This window comes from Callorhinus ursinus, unplaced genomic scaffold (genome assembly GCF_003265705.2).
Source record: "Callorhinus ursinus isolate GAN/ISIS: 27379988/994484 unplaced genomic scaffold, GSC_fseal_2.0 scaffold7, whole genome shotgun sequence".
In the NCBI taxonomy this organism is placed as follows: Eukaryota; Metazoa; Chordata; class Mammalia; order Carnivora; family Otariidae; genus Callorhinus; species Callorhinus ursinus.
This window is the reverse complement of record NW_027397069.1, coordinates 53,861,485-53,874,144: the sequence shown is the minus strand read 5'-3', so window position 1 is coordinate 53,874,144 and position 12,660 is coordinate 53,861,485.

The window sequence follows — 12,660 nt, the reverse complement described above, 5'->3', positions numbered from 1 at the left end:
AATCAATGCTGGGGTTATAACAGAGATGCAAAGTGAACACATAAAGCTCAAGATGGTCTGCAAACAGTATAACAGGTGACATCCTGCCCAGAGCACACTCTGTATTCTGCGAACCTTTTTCCTTCCTCCAATTTGCTGTGCTTGCCTGCATGCAAATGCAAAAGGGAAATCTAAGACCAGTTACTAAGGAGACAAAACAGGTGCTCGCATGAGTCATCCTCTCTTTGGAGGGAATCTGGGTAAATTTTCTATGGTGGAAGCTTCAGTGGTGATTAATTCACTTTTGACACCCATTTCAATGCACAAGGGCTGAAGAATTAACTCCACATTAAACCTTACTTTTTCCACAACACTGTCAGGTGAAAGCAGAAAATGATACACTGTGGCTTGGCCTGGGGTTAGAGGAGAACCCCTGCATCTTCTTAGGGAAAGAAGGAGAGAAGCAGAAACTTTTGAATGAATAGGCGGCTCTGTTCTGGGCTAAGGAAAAGCATGGGTGACAAATCAATCATTTGGCCCATTAAGAGGAGCTGGAAAAAGGACTGGATGTTCAAATGATACTATCATGTGCGAAATCCTACAGGACAGCCAGTCCCACCCCGGCGGTCGACCCTGATAAGGTAAAGGATTTGGGTTGGGGTTGGGGGAGACAAGAGGAACACAGTTTAATTTTGACTTTCATTCTGGGAGGCAGCAGCATAATGGAAATATGGGTTTAGCAATCAGATGGGTATTGATTGCAATCCCAGTAATACCACCTAATAGCTCTGGGTCCTTAACCTTTGTGAACACCTGCAATCTGTGAACAATACCTACCTCACAAGACTGTTGTGAGGACACACACATAGCAAGCACATAAGAAATTTTGGGATTCTGTTCCCTTATCCTGTGCCCTATAAACACAAGTTTAGATAGAAGCATAGAATCCCCAAACTGGAAAGGAGCATTAATGATCTCACTTGGCCACTCAGAACGTGTGAAGAAATTCCAACCCCTCTAAAAGAAGTCCAAAGGTCTTCTCCAGCTTGTGCTTAAACACCTCCAGTTAGAGGGACTTTCCACCTCTAGAAGGAAGTCTTCTTATCTTCTGATAAAGATTTTAGGAAGTCCTTTACCTATTTATCTTAGTTTGAGCCACTACTGCCACACAGGATAAACTAGTCTAATCATTCCCACAGGAAACACAGTACTTGTTTTCTTCTGATGTGTTATCCTTCCGAACATGATATGCAACTTTCCTTCCTTATTCTGATGGCTGTTTTCTCTAAGAGTTTGTAGCAGAGACTGTGGTCCAGCCACCAAAATCCATTCTGTCTGTCCTTTGCTACTACTGAATTATAGTGGGGTAAATGGGACATCTAGATGAACTACCTTTCCCAGCCTTTCATGCAGTCAGGTATGGACAGACTGGGTGGCAGTAGAAGATGAGCAGAAATGGTGAGTGTCAATTCTTGGCCTGCACCTTAAGATAGTCCATATGTCTTCTGAATGCCCTTCCTCTATTCCTTCAACTGTAACCTCGTCAGAGTGGTGACCCTTTCAACCCCGTGGTAGATGATAATATCCTTGTAGAAGATGAAGGAACCTGGTTCCTTGTATGACCACATGGAACAGAGCCACATAACATCCTAAAACATTCAGCTGGATGGTTACATAAAAGAGAAACAAGCTTCTTTGTTTTTTAAGCCACTGTTTCAGTGGCTCTCACTGTATCAGAAGCCTGGGTTTACACTAACCAGAACAGGTCCTCTCAAAGTCTTCCTGAGAAATGGGTCCAGTGATCAGGTTATGTTGTGGTTTCACTAGAGCAGAACACTTATCTCTCTTTTGTCAAATACTATCATATGTTATAAATGGGATCTAACATGAATTATTCTTGTGGAGTCACATCACATTGATGAAAAGAAGCTAAAACCTTAAAACTTTTTTCCTGTGTTGTTGCTAAACCACATATCCTCCAACCTATCCTTGTAGAATTGATTTCTGGATACAAGGGAAATTCTTTATACTTATCCTTATTCAACATCAACTTGATAAATATAATCTATCACTCCGGTTTGCCAAGATCCTTTTGTTTTCTGGTTTGGAATCCACTCTCTTGCTTGCTCCTGTCAACTTCCAGTGATCCATATTTTTGAGCACCATACCAGCTGTAGCTTTAGTGTGGTGTAATTTCATATTTTGATACTGGTGTTAAGAAATAAAACACCTTATATATATATATAATATTTATGTATAATATTATATATATATATATTTTTTTTTTTCTGCTAAAACGGACCTAGAGTCCTCAGTCTGCAGCTTAACAGCATGGTTATGGTCCCCTATGGTGCAGGTAACATTTACAGGGTTGCCCTTCACATCAGTGCTCTGCAATGAATAGTGCAAAAATGGCCGTTAGCACTAACATGCCAGGAACCATACTTAGCCCAACGTCTCTCTTCTCCATCCTGCAGCAGGTGTCAAAACCTTGCCCACCCACAAGATTGTACTGCTTGTCTCTAAATGGAAAAAAGGCCCAGCTATTCTGCTTCTCAGTGAATGAGTTCCCTTTGTTTCTTCTCATTTGCAGACAGGCATCTGCAGACAGGAACATATAAACAAATGTGTTACCATTTTAATTACCTGTCATCCGTAAATGGATACACTAATGTAGCAGACTAATTAAAAATTAACAATGCAACATCACTGTGAAACTAAAAGCCAAGTTTTAGCTTCCAGTAACTATTTAGGATCGGAAGACAATTACTGAATAAAAATAGTTCAACTCTGATTAATTTTAGTAGAAATGAGGGGGCTGATCATCCTTGCTAGATATAGCTGAAATTAGCTCTCCAAATTACCTTACATTTCTTTATGTTTCTACTGCCAAACGTAATGGCAGTGCTGACTAAACAACAGGGTTGTGAGGACAGTCTTGGACTGGGACCTGTTCAGTGGACCCTGCTGTGTTCCGTGCTTCTGCAGCATCCCTGGCTTCTCCCCACCTTGGGCTCCATCATCACCTCTTGAATTCCCATGCTTATTAAGAAATTTCCAGCTGGATGTGCCCAGTATTCCAATTCAATGTCAACTTAAGCTAGTGGCCTTAAGAAGGAGGACGTGCTACACACTTGCTAGATCAAAAGCATACCAAACCATCAAAAGACATGATGGCCTGTGTTTTGAGTCCTGTTTGGAGTGTATTCAGCGTCAACAAAGTTTAGGGATGGAATAAACCTCAGAGATACTGGAGGGATTTGGTATGTTCCTGAAGAATAAGAACTTAATCATCCATGCCTGGAACAGAGCTGATGTGCCACAGAGCCTGACCTCTGAGTGCCAGCTATCGTCTGTTAGAGTCTTCTAGCTTCTCAGCCTTACTTGGCCTCAGAAAAGAAAATTTTTTATTGATCAATGATGAATACTTGGAAAGCCCTTTACATCTTAGCACCTCTCCCATGTTTTATTTATTTATTTAATTAATTTCTTAAAAAGATTTTATTTATTTATTTGAGAGAGAGAGAGAGAGCAAGAGTACACAAGCTGGGGAGAGAGGCAGAAGGAGAGGGAGGAGCGGACTCCTTCTGAGCAGGGAGCCCGATGCAGGGCTCGATCCCAGGACCCTGCGATCATGACCTGAGCCGAAGGCAGATGCTTAACCGACTGAGCCACCCTGGCACCCCAGCACCTCTCCCATGTTTATCTGCATAGCTTCTTTATGCACTTTATTCTGTAGTCTTAATAAAATTGTGTGGAAAATAACAGTTCCCTGTGCTTTCCATTGAAGCCGTGTATTTCCTCATTGACCCAGCTTTTTCCCAACTTGCTTATTCACACAGTTCCTACACACTTTCTCGCGGGCAAAACTGCCACCGTCCCTTCTTAGCATGGAGAAAAATATTTCATCTTGAAAAGTTTTTCCTTTTGATGAGGTACATATCCAATCTGGTCCTCTTTTCATGTTCCCTATCTAAGCCGATGTCACTATTATGAGCTTTTAGCTCACGGATGATTTCTTCAGCCATGTCCAGTCTTCTAATAAGCCCATCAAAGGCATTCTTCATTGCTGTTACAGTATTTTTTTATCTCTAGCATTTCTTTTTGGTTCTCTCTGCTTACATTGGTCATCTGTTCTTATATGCTGTCTACTTTATCCATCAGACCGTTATAAGATATTATAATATCTTATAGGATATTAATCATAGTTGTTCTAAACTTCCTATCTGATAATTCCAACATCCCTGGCATGTCTGGTTCAGATACCTGCTCCATCTGTTCAAACTGTGTTTTTTGCCTTTCAGCGTGCCACGTACTTTTTTCTTGGTGGGTAGGCATGATGCACAGGGTAAAGGGAACTGCTGTAAATAGGCCTTTAGTAATGCGGTCATGAGGTGTTGGGGAGGGGAAGTGTTCTATAGCCTGTGATCTGGTCTCAGTCTTTCAGTGAGCCTCCACCTCTGGACTGTGAGCTTTCCAAGTGTTCCTCAGGGCTTTTTCTCCCCTCCTTAGGTGGGATAGGACGGCCAGAGTGAACTGAAGTTGGTTGTTTCCATTCCTCCGGTCAGTTGGGCTCGCTAATACCCCAGTAGTATAGGCTCTGGTTAACTAGTTCCCCAGGAAGGCAGGCCTAATTAAGAAGAGCAGAGCACTCTGCCATAGTTCAAAGTGGTTATTTTCCCCCTCCCCTTGCCTGAAACACAAGGGGATTTTTTTTTTTCTCTAGTATGTACTGTGGGAACCTGGTTGAGCTCTTGGAAGTAAATCTCACAATATTTGCTGTCCCATGGTGGTTGGTATAGGGATGAGATTGCTCATGACTGGGTATTTTTAACTCTCAGAATTGTCACTGTTTAGGGTCCAGGTTTTCCTACTTTGGCATTGGCTCCAATGGTGGTTTCTGCTCATGAATGTCTGCTCCCATAATTTGAATTTCTCTGAATTCTGCTTTGTGTCTCTTCAATCTTAGGGGCAACAGTTTGCCATTTGTCTTCCCCTCTCTTATGGATCCAAGGAGAGTTGCTGATTTTTCAGTCTGTTCAGGTTTTTACTTGTTGTTAGAACTGAGTGGTGACTTCCAAGCTCTTTACATGCAGAACCAGAAACACAAAGTCAAAGTCCTCCTGTTAGGAGTTTTTAATGAGTTTGGGAGTCCATCTAGTTGTGTGACTCATAAACCTAGAATCTCATCCCTACATCAACTACTGAGCCTTGTTGACATTTATCTCCTAAATATCCCATGACTCTGCTCACTTTATCTCCTCTGTGGTCTCCACGTTGGCCCAAGCCACCGTCACCTCCCACCTCTTCCACTGTCCCCTACTGGGGCCCCCTGTGACCATTCCACACCCTGAACAAAACTTCAGAACAAAAATCTCTATATTACTAACCCTCTTTCGAAACCCTGTGGTCAACAAGAGCCAGGCCTTTGCCAATGGAAAGCCCCTAAACAGACATAAACAGAAATTTCCCAGGTTCTGCAAAAAAGACACAGAAAATTCTTAAATGCAGTCCAGCAAGAATTTCATCACTCAGAACTGGGATTTTAGGTCTGTGTAATGTGGATGGCTGAGTAGGCAGAATTGTTGCCTTATAACGGTGGTCAAATAAATACTGGAAACCCCATGGTTCAGACCTTTCACATTTAAAGGACTGGCCACTTTGACCGGCTGCTGGCCACAGTTGGCATCTTGAGACACCTGAGGACCTGAGAGGTATCTTTTGTCCATGCTGTTCTTATACTCACTTTGATGCTTTAAAAAAACTTGTGAGCAGAACTGATTGGCGCCCACAGGTTTCATTTTCCCCATCCTCAAACATGGTCGTGGTCTTCTTGTTCCAGGGTTATTTTACAGTGACTTCCCATAGTTCTTATAATAAGACAAACTCCTTAGTGGGGCTCCTGTCCTGCTCTGCTTCCTCTCACTCTCTCTGTCCAGACACAGTGACTTTCTTGCTCTTCCTATTTGCCACCAATACTCCCTCCTGCCCCAAAACTGTTCTCTTAGCCTGGGATGCTCTTCCCTCGTCTTCTCAGCTTAGTAACTTCAATTTATCTCTCTGATCTCAGCTCAAGCACTATTTCTTCAGAGAAGACTTTCCTGACCTGTCTAGTGAATCAATTCCCATTAGTATAGGTTTTTATAGCATTTTGTATTTCTTCCTAACATTGGCCATCATTGTAGTTTCATATCTGTGTACTATTTGATTACTATCTGTGTCCCATGAGAGCCGAGACAATGTCTTGTTTTGTTTATAATTGTTTCCCCTACCCCTAGCCCGGCGCTTGATTGTAGTAGGTACTCAATAAATGTAATGAATTAATTAATGAAAGCCCTGTATTTGTTATAAGGAGGAATCATTGTATAACTGACATCTCTTCTCGTTTTGGATGGGGTTGGCCAGTTTGTCAACAAGAATTTATTGAACTTGCATAAAGCAGGGAGTACTGTTGTCTGTTTTTATATATTTTAATAGCCCTACAGTATATGGTATGTGAATGCCGTGCTGTGATTTCAAGGAAGAAAAATAAGGCATAACAAAGAGGGGCTGATCTTTTTCACCTTCATTATGAAATATGTTAAAGATAAATAACTAGAGACCAACATGCAAGGAATACATCACTTCCAAAAATAACACAGAAGACAAGTTTAGTGATGTAGTTCAGAATTATGGAAGCATATCAACTGCTTCCTCTTCCTTCAGCGACTTTGTGCATTTTGAAGGATTCCTCTGTTTTAGACAAGTGCAATCGGACCTGGTGACTCACCACAGGTAGTTCCAAGTCAGCATTACATAATACATCACAGGCAGCCAGCGCTAGCTGGTGTCAGTTTCTGTCTCCAGGAGAGAGGGAGAGAAGCCACTCTCCAGTAGGGTCCTGGGGAGGGTCAGCATCTGCAGGCCAGTAGCAGAAAACAAAAGAAGCGGGAGTCCCACTCCTACTCTCTAGACTGATGCAGGTTTAGAGAAATGTCCCTGATTTCATCACTCATCTGTGTGGGCTGTATTTCATTTACTGAATGGTTGTGCAACAGGAAAAGTGATTCAAGGGGAATTAGGCAGCAGGCTTGTTTACCAAATGTTAACTTTGGTCCGAACACCAAATCACTGATGTGTGCCATGTGCAACAACATGGTTTTGTCTGTCACAGTAGGCACTGTGTGGATGGACCTCGGGAAGGGCTCCTGGGAGGGAGGTTTGGCTGGTACAGAAGAGCCAGGAGTGAAGGCTGAGCCTGGAGACCTTTCCTGATGGACAGTGGAGCAATAGTGAGATAAGGACTGGCTTTACAAATATTTGATGGTTGTTGTGTGCCTCACTGGAGAAATATTATGCATCTTAAGAACATTTTTGTGGAGAACATGCTGTTGCTTTGTCGACTGTTAAACCAGAAGCTTCAGAAGAAAAAACACTCCTATTTATCCCAGATGTCTACTGGAAACCCACTGTACTAAACTGGGGAGCCTATTCAGTGCCTGGACAGGAATGTCTCATTTGGACTTGCTTTACAGGGCATGGTAATAGAGTGTGTCTTTACACTTCCCATTCATTAAGTATTTTTCAGATTGTGAAATTAACTTTAAAAATAGTTTTTAAAAAAATCCCAAATCCATCGTGAGTTCAAACCCCAATCTGGGCGTGGAGCCTACTTAAAAAAACACTGAAAAAAATCCCAAATCAACAATGATTCAGCCCAAGATTAATGCCCTTTCAAAAGAGGTGTATTAAAAGGTAAACCAAGGTAAATGGGGATTTGTGAGATACAATAGAAATGCAGAGGTGTGAGAATTTTAATCTCAAAAGGATCAGTGGTGAATTTTGAAACATAAGATAATAAATAGAAAATTGTCATTTGCTGCTTTTGGCTGTCCAACCTTGAGCCCTTTCATAGCATCCTGATTTCATTGGAAGGAATTATCTTTTCCCCATGTGTGTTGTCCTGATGGCACAAGGAGCACCTGCCATCCTCTAAGGAGACTGAAAGGAATCCATCCTCCTTCTCCCTGGGGGATGGCACATGATCTGGGCTCAATCAATCAAACTCACTGGGTCAGGAACCGGAATCTTGCACAAGTACTAAAAGAACATGAGAACTGGGCCATTACTGCTGGCTGACCAACCCACCACGCTGTGTGGCTGTGGTTCTCATTGCATCCGGTCTTCTGGGTTCCCTCGGTTCCTGTGGGTTTTAATGGTTGAATGCCTCCGGGCCCTGTGGATTCTCTGAACCCCCAGGTCCTTCCAGCAAATGCTTTTGGCTTAAGATAGCCAGAGTTGGTGACTAATATACAAATGGAAAATTAATATGAAGAAGACCATTGAGATGATATGAAATTAAAAAGCATTCAAGGGCATACCCTCAGGAAAAAGCAGGGCTTGGGAAATTCTGGGCCAGAGTCAGAGGATGTTTCTGTGGCAGGATTCCAGGAGGCTGAGAGAATTGTGAGGTATGGGACTTTCCAGGTTCTGAGGTAGACCAGAGAACCAGAATCATTATGTCCCCCTACTGCAATGATCAAGGACACTGAGAAAAGCAGCACAACCGTGGCAGCGCTTCAGAAATGACTTAGGGTTTCTCACAGTGGAAATTTAATATGAAAGATGAGATACATCATGTTTAGAAGAAAAAGCGAGCAAGGGAAGTTGAGGCACCACAGAGATACATAGAACACACTACCTCTCACCCCTGGCTGGAGGGATGGAGGGCAGCAGGTGGTAGAGCTAGAGTGCTTTTTGGGGAGGGGTTTCTGCACTGCAGAGGCTAGGACTGGTGTCAGCAGGAATTGCAGAGACACAGTGACTCCTGGAGGTACAGACTCCATGGCACAGAGAGAGGGTAGGACATACACGGGCTTCTCCATCCCTCCTGCCCGCCAGGCTCCACCCATTGGCTGGACCCTGCTGGAAACCAGCAGAGGAATACATGTATAAGCAAATAGGCAATGACCCCCCTGAGTGGAGATGGGGCAGCCTAGCCAGGAAGGACACTGTGATAGTCAAAAGTAAGATCTGAGGAGGCATCAAATAGCATGACCATAACCATAGCTGTCTGGAGAAGACTGGTCCTATTAGGATCCTAATGCTGCTATAACAAATTATCACACATGTATTGGCTAAAAACAACAGTCCAGTTCTGGGGCCTGGAAGTCTAAAATCAGTTTCACTGGGCTAAAGGCAGGATGTCATCAGGGCTCATTTGTTCTGGAGGTTTCAAGGGAGAACCCATTTCCTTGCCCTTTTCAGCTTCCAGAGGCCACCTGCATTCCTTGGCTTGTGGCACTGTCCTCAAATCACTCCAGCCCCTTGCTTCCATCATCATATCTCCTCTGACTCTTAATTTCTGCCTCCCTGTTAGAGAGACTCCTTGTAATTACATTGAGCCCATCTGGATAATCCAGGATAATCTCTCCATCTTAAGATGCTTAATGAAATCCCATCTGCCCAGTCCCTCTTGCCATATAAGGCAAAAAATTCACAGGCCCTGGAGATTAGGACATGACCATCTTCAGGAGCCATTATTCAACCTGCTACATGGGAATAGGTGGAGCTGAGTCAAAACTGCCAGGTGTTGCGCAGGACTGGGAATAGGCAGGTAGTTTACAGCTCATGTCCCGCGATCCTATTTTCTCATAGTGAAATAGGATATGTTGCCCGTTGCATGTGTGCTGTGCTGCTGTGGGATTGGCATCACAGAAGAGAAGACAACTTGAATGGGAGTCTCAGGGGGAGGTATTTGGAGAAAACATTCCCTGTGGTGCCTACAAACAGAGCCATCCCGTCCAGCATTAGTGACAGAATCCATGGGCAAGCCCATACACTTTTCTGCCTTCCCTCTTGTCTCTCGATGAGCTGGGAATTGTCCAGACACAGCACGGAAAAGGTGTGAGAGGAAAGGCAGAATCCAGCTGGATCTCACTAAAAAGCCAGGAAGTTTGCTGGTCTGCAGACATGAAGGATAATAAAAGAATCTAAAATTCAGTGAGGTACAAAATAAATAGCTTAGCCTGGATAAAGGTTGAAAACTTGAGATTGTAAGATGAAAGAATTACCTAAAGCATAACTTTAAACCAGGAGCAACTCACCCTCTCTGAACGATATGGGATTTAGTATTCTTTATTGTCATAGAGATTATCTCCAAAAGGCTCAGTATGTCCTTCAATGACTCAGAAAGAATCCCTTCAAATTTATTCATCCCCTAGGCCTGCGTGCTGGCCTCAGATCTCTGATCAATAAGCAATCTCAGGCTGCCTGAGATAATGATCCTATTGTGGTCACTGTCAAGGCAATAACCTCAACTCACCTAAGATACAAAACTGTAAGTAAGAAGAATTGAATATGGAAATGATGAAGGATAACAAAGTCATAGTGTTAATGCATAAGTATACGAATATTTCATGAACGCTTGATGATAAAAGTATATATTGTGTCTTAGAGAATTTAAGATGTTAGAGAAACTGCAGGTTAGTCTCATGCATTCACTTTAAAATGTGTCATTGATTTTAGGCTTGTCATGCAAGCAAAAAGAGCATAAGAAAAAATGGACTTAGCCTGCAAAGTGTATTTTCTGTTTAGAAGAACTTAAAATTTTAATTCATTAGATTTACCAAAGCACCTAAGTTCCTGAAGGAAGTATTACTTATTCTGGTTGTAAGCCTGCCCACTTGGGCGTTTGGAGGGCTTCAAAAGAACTTGAATACATTACTTTTATTAATGATGTTTAAAATGTCAAAAAAGGATCTGATTAAGTTTGTAAATGGGATTCACTGTTATAGATGCATAGCATGTTCAGTATGAGCAGATCAGGTAGCAATCAAAAGCCTCCTTGTTTTTAATTTAAAAAATTTATCAGATTTATAGTTTGGTAAGGTTTGTTTGGTAAGGTAAGTGAAACCTTAAGCCTTCAAGTAAACAATATTTCAAATTTGTTATTTGATCAACCAGTTTAATTTTAAACTCGATAACTATAAATAGTATTTTCTGTGCACAACTCTCTCCCTCAGAGAGCAGAATACTGATATGGACAGTTCACAGAGCTCTCTGTGAAAGCTCCAGGCTGGATTAAGCTGGAGTTCTCCCAGCAGAAAGCGATTTAGCTAGGATTACATAGATGGAGGTTCAGAGAAGACTGCCTAGCGCATAACTTTTCATGTCGGAGATATTTGACATGCTGCAAATCATATATCTGCTCCTAAGCTCATCCTTCATCCTTAGCATTGTCACCTCCGCAGCACATTGTTCCAGAACTACCCCTTCAAAAGATTGGTTTCAATGGTTTTCAGGCTACTTCCAAACTTCGTGCAGAAACCCCCCACTTTCCCTCTGACAGACCTCGCTGTGCCTCCATTTTGTGGGTTTGGAATGATTGTTTGCATTTCAGGTTTCCCATGAAGACTGCAGTATAGAGATGGATTCACTTTCGCACCTATTTTTTCGGTCCCGTAGCTTGTTCGTGGCTGCCCTCTTTGCATTTATGAGATTGTCTGCCCTTTTTCCCCCACCCTTCTGTCCAATTCCTGGCATTTTGCTTTGTTTTGGAATCAGTCTCTTGGGAAGTACTTTCTGAGATTGTGTGTTGATGAACTGCATTTTGTGTTGCAGAGCAAACAAGAATTGCATTTGTGTATTTTGGAGGACGGCTAGGGGAGCGGGCTTCCGCAGGATGGCAGGGCTGAAGTGACAGGATCTCTTCTCATTTTTGAGGTAGCAGGGAAAACGAATCTGGACTAAAATAGGCAGAATGGAGCTGAAAGGCATCCTATTACATGAGCATTAGGGCAACGAACTAATCAATCTCAGACAGCCCCACCAACCCCATTTTCCAGGTCACCTGTCTTATCACTCCACTGTAGAACTCAGGACAAATTTGTTGCCTGTCTGAGGTTGCTTTGTGTTTATGTTTTTCAGAGTGTGTGCTGAAAAGCTCTAATTCAGCCTATTTTGCTTAGTTCCTCATGCGTGCATTTGTCTTATCTTGTTTTGCCTTGATTATTTTGCGGTAGAGAATTTACTCTGACTTTAGAGTCCTGTAATAGGCGGGTTGTAGTTTGCTATCTCACTTGAAATTGATAGAAAATATGCAAATGGAGAATGAATGATTAGGTCTTAGATGCATTTGCTTCATCCTACTTCTCCATCTGGGAAAATTAAGCCACATTATTTCCACACCCTCAAGATACTCTCACATATATTATAGTACATCCCCAAATGTACTGCTTTTTCAAAAAGAGTTTTTGTTTACCTATGGGTCTTGAATAGTTCAAGAGTCACACTAACAAAATTATCACTCCAAGTACTTAGGATAATGTATTCTTTGGGAAAGCCATATACTTTCAATACGAAATTTAAGAATTTCAACCAGTAAATAATTTGCAGTCTTAAAAATAATTTGCAGACAGTAAAGGAAATCTGTATTTTAAAAAAATTCTTCTCAAACCCCAAATTTTCCTCTAACCTCTTGCTATTAACCATGGCAAAGACTGGGTAACTTTTCAATAAAATCCACACTCTCTTCCTCTCTTCTTCCTTGGCTATATTTCCTAGTCCCTTTGTATCTGGGTGGGTTCATACGACTCGTGGCAATTGAGAAGTAATGGGTGTCACCCCAGAAAGGCAGTTAAGAGTTGGGTGCCTTTTGGGTAGAGCTCTTGATCTCAGGGTCATGAGTTCGAGCTCCATGTC